This window comes from Lutra lutra, chromosome 11 (assembly GCF_902655055.1).
Source record: "Lutra lutra chromosome 11, mLutLut1.2, whole genome shotgun sequence".
NCBI classification, from domain to species: domain Eukaryota; kingdom Metazoa; phylum Chordata; class Mammalia; order Carnivora; family Mustelidae; genus Lutra; species Lutra lutra.
The window spans coordinates 102,755,337-102,768,125 of NC_062288.1; positions in this window are offsets into that span (position 1 = coordinate 102,755,337).

Consider the following 12,789-nt stretch of genomic DNA (forward strand, 5'->3'; position numbering starts at 1 on the left):
TAAAAATAAAAAAAGGAATTTATTTATTTATTTGGCAGAGAGAGACACAGCGAGAGAGGGAACATAAGCAGAGGGAGTGGGAGAGGGAGAAGCAGGCTCTCCACTGAGAAGGAAGCCCGATGCGGGGCTCGATCCCAGAACCCTGGGATCATGACCTGAGCCAAAGGCAGATGCTTAAGGACTAAGCCACCCAGGTGCCCCAGTCTTTTCCCTTTTAAAACAGAAGCAATTATGCCTAAAACCCAGGGATAATGGGAGGATTGAGTGATAAATATAAATCAAACAGTGTCTAAAAATTGGACACCTCACAGTATAAATTTGTCAAACAAATATAGATTACTTTCAAGAAGAAGCGTCATTTGGGCCTACGTGAAAAATGAGAGTCAGAGAAGAAAAACTGAGGTATGATCAACCAGTATCAGACCAAAGAGTGAGATGGTCAGACTCTTATTTTTACTTGAATTGTCTGGACCCTGCGCATGTTCCCTTGGAATCCTACCACCTGGGTATGCCTAGGATGGTCCTATATAGATAGGTTGATCAACAGATCCCACAGAAGGGTTCTGCTTTGCTCTGTTTGAGTCCAATGAGTGGGAGGTCAGCCACTGACCATATTCCTTCCGACCCACAATACAGCCTTGCCAGTGAGTTCTGATGAATTCTGCATTTCGCTAGATGTGCTCCTGGCTCTGCCCCAACTTCCACCAGCAAAGGCTCCCACAACTAGCAGTAGGGCAACCCAGTCTTGATCTTCATCCAGAAGATCATCCATCTTGACCATTCCTGACACACCTAGCTTTGTGCTTGCTCTTGAGTTCTTCAAAATTGAAGAATATGTGATTTATACCTACATATCTCAAAACTAAGATGAAAAACAGGAAGTTGGATAACAGGAATATTGGGATAGCAGTTTCCTCCCAGCAGGGGTGAATTGGGAGGAGGAAGGTGTGTCTACAGAGAACAGCATAGAGGTCTATAGTAGTGGTCAGAGTTTCTTCTTAAGCTAGATGTTGGAGACATTATGATTATGTTTATGAAAACTGCACATATCCATTTTCTACCTTCTTCTGTATGAATGAGATAATCACAATAAAAGTACACATCAGGAGTTCCTTTACTTGAGTTAATTTCAAAACAATATAAAATAATGACTAGTGCAAAAGTTATTAATTATATCAGTTGGTATAAAACCTATCAGTGATAATCAAGTAAACCTTTTTTCCTTCAGGATGCCTAAATTTGGAAAAGGATCAAAAGGATCAAAAGCAGGCAAAGACAATGGGAGGAAAGAGACAACTGTGTCTCAGCCAGAGACAGAGAAAGCTGATGGAGATGGTGCTTGATTTGAGCTATCTCCTTCAAAGAGAAACACAGCCAGCCTGAGATGACCTTTCAGGGAGGGATTTTAGGGAGTGAATACCCAAGCTACCCCACTCTTAGCTCTTGCTAGTGTTCCCTACTGACCAAACCCAACATCATAGAACATGAGAGCTTACTGATGTAATCAAAACAAGACTCTTTGCGGGGGGGGGGCACAGAGTAGGCTACAGAAAGGTAGAAAGACTGGAGAGACAAATGAAAGGTATCCAGAAGAATAACTTTTTTTTTAAAGATTTTATTTATTTTTTATTTATTTGGCAGACAGAGATCACAAGTAGGCAGAGAGGCAGGCAGAGAGAGAGAGAGGAGGAAGCAGGCTCCCCGCTAAGCAGAGAGCCCGATGTGGGGCTCGATCCCAAGACCCTGAGATCATGACCTGAGCTGAAGGCAGAGGCTTTAACCCACTGAGCCACCCAGGCGCCCCCAGAAGAATGACTTTTGTTCATGTGAAGAAATATGGATAAAAAAGTCCCAGATTTGTTGAAAGACATAAACATCAAGATTCAGGAAGCACAATAAACCCTACACAGAATGAACTCAAAGAAATACAAGTATAGACTTCTAAACTGCTAAAAACTAAAGACAAGGAAAAAATCTTGAAAACAACCAAACAAAAATGACCCGTTACCTATAGAGAAGAATGATCCAAATTTCTGTGGTTTCTCATCAGAAGCCGTGATAGCCAGAGGAAGTGGCACAATATTTTTTGTAATTAAGTACAGGCGCAATGTGGTACAGAAACATCTTGGTGTGACTGAACAAAGTGTAGCACGAGGAGTTTTGGGGTCGATAGTACTGTTCCTAGATCATGGTGGTGGTTATGTGAATCTATGCACGTATTAAAATTCACAGAACTGGGCGCCTGGGGGGCTCAGTGGGTTAAGCCGCTGCCTTCGGCTCAGGTCATGATCTCAGGGTCCTGGGATCGAGGCCCGCGTCGGGCTCTCTGCTCAGCAGGGAGCCTGCTTCCCTCTCTCTCTCTCTCTCTCTGCCTGCCTCTCCATCTACTTGTGATCTCTCTCTGTCAAATAAATAAATAAAAATCTTTAAAATAAAAAAAAATTCACAGAACTGTTCATGGAACAAACAAGAAGATCAGTTTTACTATAATGATAAACAGATAAATTTGGGATTATTTGCCTATCTCTATCTCCAAATCTTAGACTCCTTTTTATAGATCTATATCTAAATCTATATATATCTTCATTTTCCCCATCAAAACAGATACCTCAAGATTGTGATCTTAGCTGTATTTTCAAATAATTTGTTTTTGAGGTTTTATTGGGGGGGTGTTTGTTTTTTAAGAAAAAACAGGGAGGGCATGATATCTTATTTCCTGCAGAAGAGAAAACCGTAGACCAGGGACTCTGAGGATTCTGGGAAGGAGGGGGGAGGTAGGGTGGCAGAGGGGGAGCTGTGGGCGGGGCTTGTGAAGGGGCCAGGTTTTCTCCAAGGCTCAGATCCGCCAGATGCAATAAACAAAGGAGGTTGCCAGATTCTGACAGTAAAACACCACTTCTGAGCAGAAGGGTGAACTAAAATGGCGTTCGTTTATCTGAATGAAGAATGGGAAGGATTTATAACCAGTCAAGCCATAAAAGGACTGATTTAGAAACAAGATGGAAGAGAAACCCATACCATCTTTAGCTTGAGGAAGTAACCCACCAGGGCCTTTATTTTAACTTTGCAAACATTTCTTAGGACAGTATGTTTTCTAAACTTAATGACTGAGTTCAAAAACAAAATTAGAGCAAGATTCCATTTAAATTCAAATCTCCAATTCCCTAACTGAATTCTCCCTCTAAGCCACATAGATGCGATTAACCTCGCCACCTAGTGGCTACTAAAAGTTTTCTTCCGGAGAAATGAGAAAAGAAAAAAAAAATCACTTTTTCCTAACAATTCTTTGAGGACGATCAATGCTTTTTTTTTTTTTTAAGATTTTATTTATTTATTTGACAGACAGAGATCACAAGTAGGCAGAGAGGCAGGCAGAGAGAGTGAGAGGAGGAAGCAGGCTCCCCGCTGAGCAGAGGGCCCGATGCGGGACTCGATCCCACGACCCTGAGATCATGACCTGAGCTGAAGGCAGCGGCTTAACCCACTGAGCCACCCAGGCGCCCCAATGCTTTTTTTTTTTAAACAAATATTTACTAATACCCCCATGTGGCAGGTACTGTGGGTGCTGGAAATGAAACCATGAACAGGTTGCTTCGCCTAACCCAGCTGCCACCGAAGAGGAAGAGCCAATAAATCCTGACGTTTCCCATCAGGAATGCCCTGACGCAATTGGTCACAATCATGTCATTATATCCCCCCAAACTCCAAAAGTAGAGGGCAGGTGGGATGCTTCCTACAGCTCCACGGTCTCCAGTAGGTTTTCTCCCTGCCCCAGCTCATCTGCTCCAGGGACACAGTTGAGGAACCAGATATCCCAGTCCTGAGCGGGACTCACCCCATCCCAACCCACCCTGCCTGAACATCCACAGAGATGTTAGCTGGATCTGCCCCACCCTGGCCCCGCGATGCACACTTCTGCCGACTCACTGAAAGACCTTCCACACTCACAAGAATGGTCAGGAAGCAATCTTCAGGAAAGCTCTTCTTGGAAAATCGGGAGCCACAGCAGAAGGACCCCAGGAGTGGCCCCTCCCTCCCCCGCCCAGCCTGGTCTTCAGCCGCAAAAGAATCTGCCCACCCCGCTGTGGAAGCAGGGCACCCCAGGTCCCAAAGCAGAACGCCCTGAGAACATCGCTCCAAGCCCCCACAGTCTGGGCACCATCGGCCCAAAAGACAGGGAGGATTTCTTAAACAGGACACAAAAAGCATCCGCCGTAAAGGAAAAGACCGATAATCCAAAGACATTAAAATTAGAAACTTCTGACCCTCCAAAAAATGAAGAACACAAAAAGACAAGCCACATAACAGGTGGTGCTATCCCCCCGGGGCATACAAGCCTGTCCCTGCCATGGAGGGGAAATCAGCGCGGGGCATAGTGCCTGCCCGGTGGCACCGTGGGCACGCGCACAACATTTGCTGAGCGCCTCGAACCAGCACACAGGGGTTCCCAAACTCCGCGAGCCGCGCTACCCCGACACGAGGTGGCGCTGTTCGCAATCACGGCGGGGTGGGAAGGCGGGGCCACACCCTCGTAGCCAATGGGCAACCTGCCTGCTGCTCACTCTCTAACAGCCAATGAGCAGGGAGCGGTGGTCTCGCGAACGGAGAGGACACGCCCCTCCCGACGCGCCACTGGCTTTTACTCCAAGGGGGAGCGGGTGGGGGGGCGAGGTACCCTCTCTACCCTAGCGGAGGCGCCGAGGGATGTGGTCTTGCAGGGAGTCCCCACTCCCGAGCCCCGTCCCCCGCCACCCGGCCTGACCGCCGGCGCCCTGCTGGACAGAACCTCCAACGGCTGCCCCGGGAGCACCCACCCGTCCTGGGTCTCGCGGGAGAAGGGACAGCCCTGGCTGATGCGATCACGCTGACCCCACCTCGACAGACTTGCCTCAGCCGCGTCTGCAACCCTTTCTCAAATAGGCGACCTACCCTCGCTCAAAAGCCCCCATCGGACACTCTACCCTGCGTGTTCTTTGCAGCGGCCTGACATCCCCAGCTAGAAGGTCAGCCTTGAAGTCAGGGCTGGCTCAGGCGTGTTTGCATCTCCCCACAGTCCTTACCAGAGGATGTCCCAGGGACATCTTTAGGGCCTCTTTAAAGGGTCCTAAAGGGCCTCGTTAAACATTGCCCAGCTCAGCCTAACTCCTAGGACGATGCTGGTTCCTTTGCTTGATCCAAATAGAATGAGGCTTTCCTGTCACTCCCTAACCTGGGAAAGGAAACAGGACGGAAGGTAGTACAGAATTACTTTGGGATCCGGAACACTGCAGATTAGCCTTGTCCATGATCCCGAGCACCATGTTCTCTGCCTGAGGGCACACGGATTGAGTCAGCTGGAGGCACATCGGTTGAATTTGGGTGCTCCAAATAGAAGATGTGAAAGCCAATTAGGTTCTGCCCTAAAGACTTGGTCTGGGAGCATCCTTCCTAACAGAGCCCGTGGCCAGACCTGAAGACAGAAATAAAAGCGAGGTACTTCTGTGCTGAGTTTGCAGTAGAAAATGGACTCACTCGTGTCGGCCATAAGCAACAGAAACCAGCCCGAGGTTTCGTATGGTTTCAGAAGAGAACCGGGGCTCGCCATATTAAGGCCGCCAAAGAATACGCTGGATACCGGGTGTGCGCTTGCAGGGCTCCAGTGACCGCCCTGCCAGGGACCAGGAATGGCTCCAGACTTCCTTACTTGCCACTATGGCTTTTCTGGTTGACAAAGGGGAAGCAGGAAGAAGAAAGGAAGTGCCGCGTTTTCATGGATGTGAGCACTTCCCTTCCACTGTGCTCAGACCAGGACCCAGACCCAGTCTATGGAAGGACACCAGGATTCCTGAATGTGCTCGTTGTTCTTGCTTCTCCAGATGTATTTCTCAACCTTCCACCTTGCCCCGTGCCTTGGCAGGCTGGCCTTTATGGGCTGCATTCCCGGGTTCCCTCGTGCCATGGGTTCAGCCCCTTGGTGGCCCTGACAAGTAAATGAGATCGCCTTGGAAAATAGTCCCTTCCTTAAACCCTCTTCATTCCCCCTGTGAGAATGCCAGCTCTTTCCTAACAGGACCCTAGGTGGCATGCTGAGTTTTCTTTTACTTCAACTTTACCCTGGAATTAACCTCACTCACTATACAAATAGAGTATCTCCAACATGCCAGATCTGAGCTACGCACCAGGGAGGCAGGGACGAAAGACCGAGGTTACAGTGAATCAAATCAGGGATGATGACGGCTGCATTGGAGGTTGGTATGGGCAGGGGCATAGCCTGGGAGGGAGATGGTCAAGAGGAAACCACAGAGTCAAAGGCAATGAGGCAAAGATGGGGGACGGGGTGGACCGGTTCCGAGCAGAGGCAGCCTGCAGAGATGTGGGAGGGAGCCACATCCAAAGGAGCAATGGGAGTCCCAGCGACCACAGCAGCCACCATAACAGGAGCCAACCTGTGGGAGCCCTTGTGGCGGACCTGGACACAACAAGGAGCGGTCAGATCCCCATGGTGGAAAGGTCATTCTGGCAGAGACCAACAGATTGGAGGAGGCAAGTTTGGGAGCAGGGAGGCCAAGAAGGGTCTCCTGCAGGTAGTGGGGGAAACTGTAATGACCACAGCAGAGGGAGTGGAGCACTGGTGAGAGATGAAGCAGCTGTTCTGGAAAGGGACTCAGTGGTGTGGGTGGGGCTGAGGACAGCCACAGCCAGAGAAGGAAGTCCCGGTCTGCCAGGACTGTCAGACGTCAGGCTGCACAATTTAGGTGGACGGCGCTGGCATCCCCGTGACCAAGGAGGCAAGAAACCTGGATGGACCCTGTGTTCCGCTTGGAGTTTGTTGAGCTGGAGGTTCCGTTGGGATAAGGAAATGAAAATGTCCGTGAGGAAATGCAGTATAGATCTGAGGCTCCAAATAGTGTAGACCACAGTTAGGCACTTAATAATAATAATTTTGAAAGACATTGGAGAGGGGTACCTGGGTGATTCAGTCCATTAAACAAACATCTGACTTCTGATTTTGGCGCAGGTCTTGATCTCACAGTCGTGAGCTCAAGCCCCACATTGGGCTCCACTCTGGACACTTAAAAGAGAGAGGGGCGCCTGGGTGGCTCAGTGGGTTAAAGCCTCTGCCTTCGGCTCAGGTCCTGGGATCGAGCCCCACGTCGGGCTCTCTGCTCAGCAGGGAGCCTGCTTCCCTTCCTCTCTCTGCCTGCCTCTCTGTCTACTTGTAATCTCTGTCTGTCAGATGGATAAATAAAACCTTTTAAAAGAGAGAGAGACAGACATTGGAGAAATGGCACAGGCCAGGAGTCCTGAGAAGCTTCCTGCTGCCGCGATGTTTATTGAGAAGTGATCAGTGAACAGCACTACAATGCCGTATGTTTGTCCAGCATAGGCTACATGCCAGGCATCATACCAAGTACTTCATGGCGAGTCCCTTTCCCTCACTTGTGGTAATCCTCCCAGCAACCCTAGAAGGCGCTGACTAGTATGATTCCTATTTTACAAATGGGAAACGAACCTCAGAGAGGTTAAGCGACCTGCCCAAAGTCACACAGCTAGGGAAATGTCGTAACTAATAGTTGAATTCGGAGAGCCTAACTCCTGACCCCGGGCTTTTTCTTCACCATTTTACTGAATTAGCACCTCCATGACTCTGTCTGTACCACAATTTTCTTTTTATTTCTTCATGTTTCTTACCTCCAGGAACAGGCAGGCCATAAAGATAAGGCTAGAATTAACTACCCTCTTCCTACAGACTGTGCACTCTCGGACCTGGATCCGTCCTAGCTTTACCACCCCCACTAATGCTGATGCAAACATAGGGGGACGGAGCCCTTCGGCTAGTTGCCAACTTCTCTCCGAACTCCACTCCAGATGACTGGCATTTGAAGTCAGGTAAACAGCTGTGCAGAAGATCCAGTTGGGGTGTGACTTGTGCCATGAGAGGTAAAGAGGCAAACCCACGTCGGCTACCCTCTGTTTACAACACTGCCTTGGCTCCTCGGTGCCTCCAGGAAGAAGTCCCCATCTCCTCCACTTCTGGCCCCCGTCTGTCTCTCCAGCTGCACCCACCAATCCCTCTGCAAAGCAGACAAGCTTGCCGTGCAGAACTGCTCGCCATTCTGGAACTTTCCAACAAGGGTGAAGTTTCCACCTTTTCCCCCAGTCTTTTACTGTGAAAACTGTCAAACATACAGAAAGTTGGAGGGGAATTTACAGTGCAAACTCATAGATCAGCCACTTAGACTCTACTATGAACATTTTACAAGATCTGCCTTATCACGCATACCTATCCATTCGTTTTTCCATTTTTTTTAATGCATTCCAAGGCAAGCTGTATACAAGTATACACTTCAGCACACGTCTTATTAAGTAGAGTCCCATATTGGTTTTTGGTTCTTCCTTTTTCCCCTTTGAGATGGAATTAACGTGCAAGGAAATGTACAGATCAGAGCTATGTGTATTGGTTTTCTTGTTGCTGGAACAAATGCTCACACACTTAGTGTCTTAAAACAAAGGTATTCTCCTATAGAGAATTCTGGGTGTTAGAAGTCCAAAATCAAACCGGACCAAAGTCAAGGTATGAGCGGTTCGTTCCTTCTGTAGGCTGTGAGTGGACAATCTACTTCCTTGCCTTCTTCATCTTCTAGAACATTCCTTGGCTCATGACCCCCTTCCTCCCAGAGCTCCAACCTCTTGCTCTCGGAGCCCTGCCTCCTCTGGCCTCCTGCCTCCCTCTTTTGAGGACTCCATGGTTACACCTGGGAAATGCCCCCATCTGGGTGCCCTTAACTTCATCATAGCTGTGCTGTTCCTTTTGCTCCATAAAGTTATTTATTCACAGGTTCTGAGGATTAGGGTATGGTCCTCCCGGAGAGCCACTTTTCAGCCTCGCCCATACACACTTTAATGAGTTTTTCCAAATGCATACACCTTACACATGTGTATACACACATGTAAGCCAACTCCCTCTCCCCGTTGAGACATGGAACATTCCCACCAGCCCCAGAAAGTTCTGTCATACCCCCTCCTGGCCAGTGCCCTCTCCCGCTGCCACTGCCCAGAGGCAACCACTGTTCAGATGTTTGGCCCCTTTTAGAACCTACTGTGGATGGAATTGTAAGGTATTTTGTCCTTTTGTATCTGGCTTCTTTCACATGAACAACATCGCTGAGGCTTACCCGCGTGGAAGGGGTCAGTACCAGTCTGTTCCTTTTTATTATGGTGCAATCATCTATCATACGAATCAACCACCATCGGTTTATCCATTCACCTGTTGATGGACTTCGAGCTGTTTCCACTTTTTTTGTCTGCCTGTACTTTGGGACCAGCTGCTGACCATGATCCTTCAGGCTAGCCGCTGCCCCCCCATCAGCTCCTTTCGCACGCAATCAGCCCCACATTCCTTGGCCTCGCAAGGACTGTCCTCTTTCAAGGTCCAGCAACTTTTGCTCCATAAAGTTATTTATTCACAGGTTCTGAGGATTAGGGTATGGTCCTCCCGGAGAGCCACTTTTCAGCCTAGCCCATACACACTTTAATGAGTTTTTCCAAATGCATACACCTTACACATGTGTATACACACATGTAAGCCAACTCCCTCTCCCCGTTGAGACATGGAACATTCCCACGGGGGCCTTTGATAAAGCCCTGCCCCAACCCCGGACCAGGGGATGGACGTCCCTCTTCTGTACCCCGGGCACACCTCAGTCTCTGCATCTGACCACGTGTGACCCTTATTTGTCTCTAGGCCCCTCTGTCCTCACCCAGGACCACATCCCCAAGAGCCGGGGCCAGGGCGTTCATATCTGCACATGGAACGACGCCTTAGGTCTGCATGATGGCCTTTGGTCACCATTTTCCCGGTCAGTGACTATCCCGAGGGGAGTTCCAGGCTGTGGCTGCCTTCTTTGGAAACCAAAACCCTGAAGAACATGGACACAGGGAGGGATTCTCAAGGACAAAGCAGGTTGGACAGTCTCTTGTGAGACCGGGGGGCACCGTGGAGCTCAGGCCCCTGGAACAGGAAGACACTCTCAGCACCCTGGGCCCTTGCCGGTGACAGCCTGAGGGCAAACCCAGGAAAAAGCAGAATTGTGGCGCCTTTCCTGAGCAACAGAAAAACCCAGCGGTTAGAGGAACTCTGGGAGATATTCTTGGCGTGGGAACCCACCAAGGAACCCCATGGCAGAGAAGCCTTTTCTACCCTGATGGCTCGCAAATCTCCAAAGCCACAGAGACCTCCGGAAAACACTGGCTCTCAGCCCCTACGATGCTGGAAAAGCCTTGAATTGCGTCCAGAGCAAAGGCAGCCTGCTAACAGACCTGAACACCCACATTGGGCAGACCCTTCAGCTCGTGCACTGGGAAGTCAGCACCATCCCTCAGGGCAACATGCTAGAGGTCCAGCCAACTGGTGTGAGTGAGGACGCTTCTCCCAGGCAGGCCTCCAGGAGTTCCTGCTGGTGCACCGTTAGACCCCTCCTGTGGGGAGGGCCCTCAGCTGCCTGCTCCAGCTGGTCCAGAACCAAGACCAGAAGCTTGAAAAGGAGACCTCCCATGGGTGGAATCTGGATTTAACTGGACAGACTCCGATGGCTTAAGAGCCAGAGATGAAGCACCCGTTGAGGTGCGAGAGTGTCTAATCTTTACTCAGAAGAGCTAATTTTTCAGAATTGGGGCCCGCCTTCCAGGAGAAATTATAATGTTGAGATAGTAAGAGATATACTTGAATAAATGAAATACTCAAATATCTGAAGAATTTTTTAACTATGTACAAGCAAAGGCAGGAGCATGCTAGGACACGCTTCCTTGCTCAGTGGGCTTGCTCAGGCTCACCCTAACATAGACACAAAAGCTTCTTTCCAGAAACAGCTTGGAAGGGATACTCATGCTGTCGAAGAGGGCTCAGGATAGGACTCTGGTACAGGATGGTGCCCCATTGCCCCTTACAGGGCTTGGCACCACTTTGTCAAAAGGAGGAAATGTCCTGGAGCGCCCAGATGGCTCAGTTGGTTGAGCATCTGCCTTCGGCTCAGGTCATGACCCCAGGGTCCTGGGATCGAGTCCCATGTTGGATTCCCTGCTCAGCAAGGAGTTTGCTTCTCTCTCTGCCTCAGCCTCTGCCCCTGCTTGTGTGATCTCACTCTTGCTCTCTCTCAAATAAATAAATAAAATCTTTAAGAGAAGAAGGAGGAGGAGGAGGGAGAAGAGAAGGAGGAGGAGAAGTAATAATGTCTTTCAGGGATGACTGAAGGTTTCAGAGACAGACCCAAGTGAAAATCTAGCTGCCTCTTGGCCTATTGGCAGGCTCGCGTCTAGGGTGAAGTAAAGCCAGTGTACACAGGGTCCCAGCCACGGGGGTGCCTGGGCATCCGAAAGTGGTGGGCATGCTGGCAGGTCCTCCCTCCTTAGTAAGACACAGAGCTTCCCCCACTACATGAAAGGGACACTCTTAACTGTGGAGAAGAGCTGACCTGTGGCCTCTGCTAATCCCCCAAGGGTCCCCTCCTTTAGGTTCCCCACCTGCAAAGCCCACCTCCCTTCAACGAGAATGCATGAATACTTATTTCCTTCCCCTTCGCACAACTCACTCAAGGAACTTTGTAAAACAAAACTGTGCCAGATCCTAGTGCGAAACAAACCAAAGAGAGGACAGGGACAGAGGCTGGTGCGTGGAGCGTGGGTGCTGGTCCTGCAGAAGCAGAACCCGTGGAGCCGCCCCTCTCATTCTGCTCTCTCTGAGCCCAGCACCACCACTAGCCCCCTCCCAGGCCCTCATGGTCTGGCTGTCAGTCTGAGCTGTTTGCCTGGGCTTCCTCCGGCCCCACAGTGACATGGAAATGTATGATAATTTATCATCTTTTCACCTTTAGCAAAAAGCCAATAAGAACGGGGCAGTGGCCATGATAATAAAAGAAAATGTCTCCAAGCTGGAGAGGAAGCACCTAGAGCACAAGTTCGGTGGCCGAGGAGCCTGACTAGCACTCCTGCCTTGTATAGTGCTGATTGCAGACTGGAGTATGGGGTCTCCAGTCACCCCGGGGCTTCCTGCCTGGCCACTGCCTTCTGCCGTGCGACGGGCTCAGCATCTTCACCCTCACTCCTTCAGCCCCAGCTGCCTCCCAACTCACGTGCCGTAAGTTTGCAAGTGGGTGCTTGCTAGCCTGGCACCCCTTGCTTCGTCAAATGGGGAATTGTGTAGGGGGGATGGGGCAGAAAGATCAAAGCAGCCAAGGTAATGAATTGGAGCCAGCAAGGGCCAGATCAGAAGCCGGTGTCTGAGACTTTGGCCTCATTAGATGTTCTGTGTTTGCCACTGCCACTCACCTGCCCTGAGCCTCTCTTCCTCACCCTGACCTGGGTCTCTCTGCAATTCAGCCTCACCCCTTAATCTTATCTACCCCGATCATCCACCTTCATTCCTGCCCTGTGCTCGCCTGGCTGCCCTCCACCCCGTCTCCCTGCCCTACCCCTCTTTGGCCTTCTGAATACAGGTTTAAACCTTGACCTTCTAAAGCCGGGGAACAGATACATACATTGCACAGCCCAGCATCAAGTGAAAATGCGGGGCCTGTGTTCAAAAGTTAAGCATTTCAAGACCATGCTAGTAGAGCCTAGGTTAAGTGCAAAGTCCTTCTGGAGGTGGGACCCTGGAGAACCACACGGGTCGTATGTCCTTGAAGCCCAAGCTGACGTTCACCGCTCTCAGCTGTCCTCGCCCTCAGGGGCCCGTGACATCCTAGAAAGTCTCCTCCCCCAGTTGATCACCCCATTCTCCATCCATGGGATCATCTTAATAGTAACCTGGTTGAG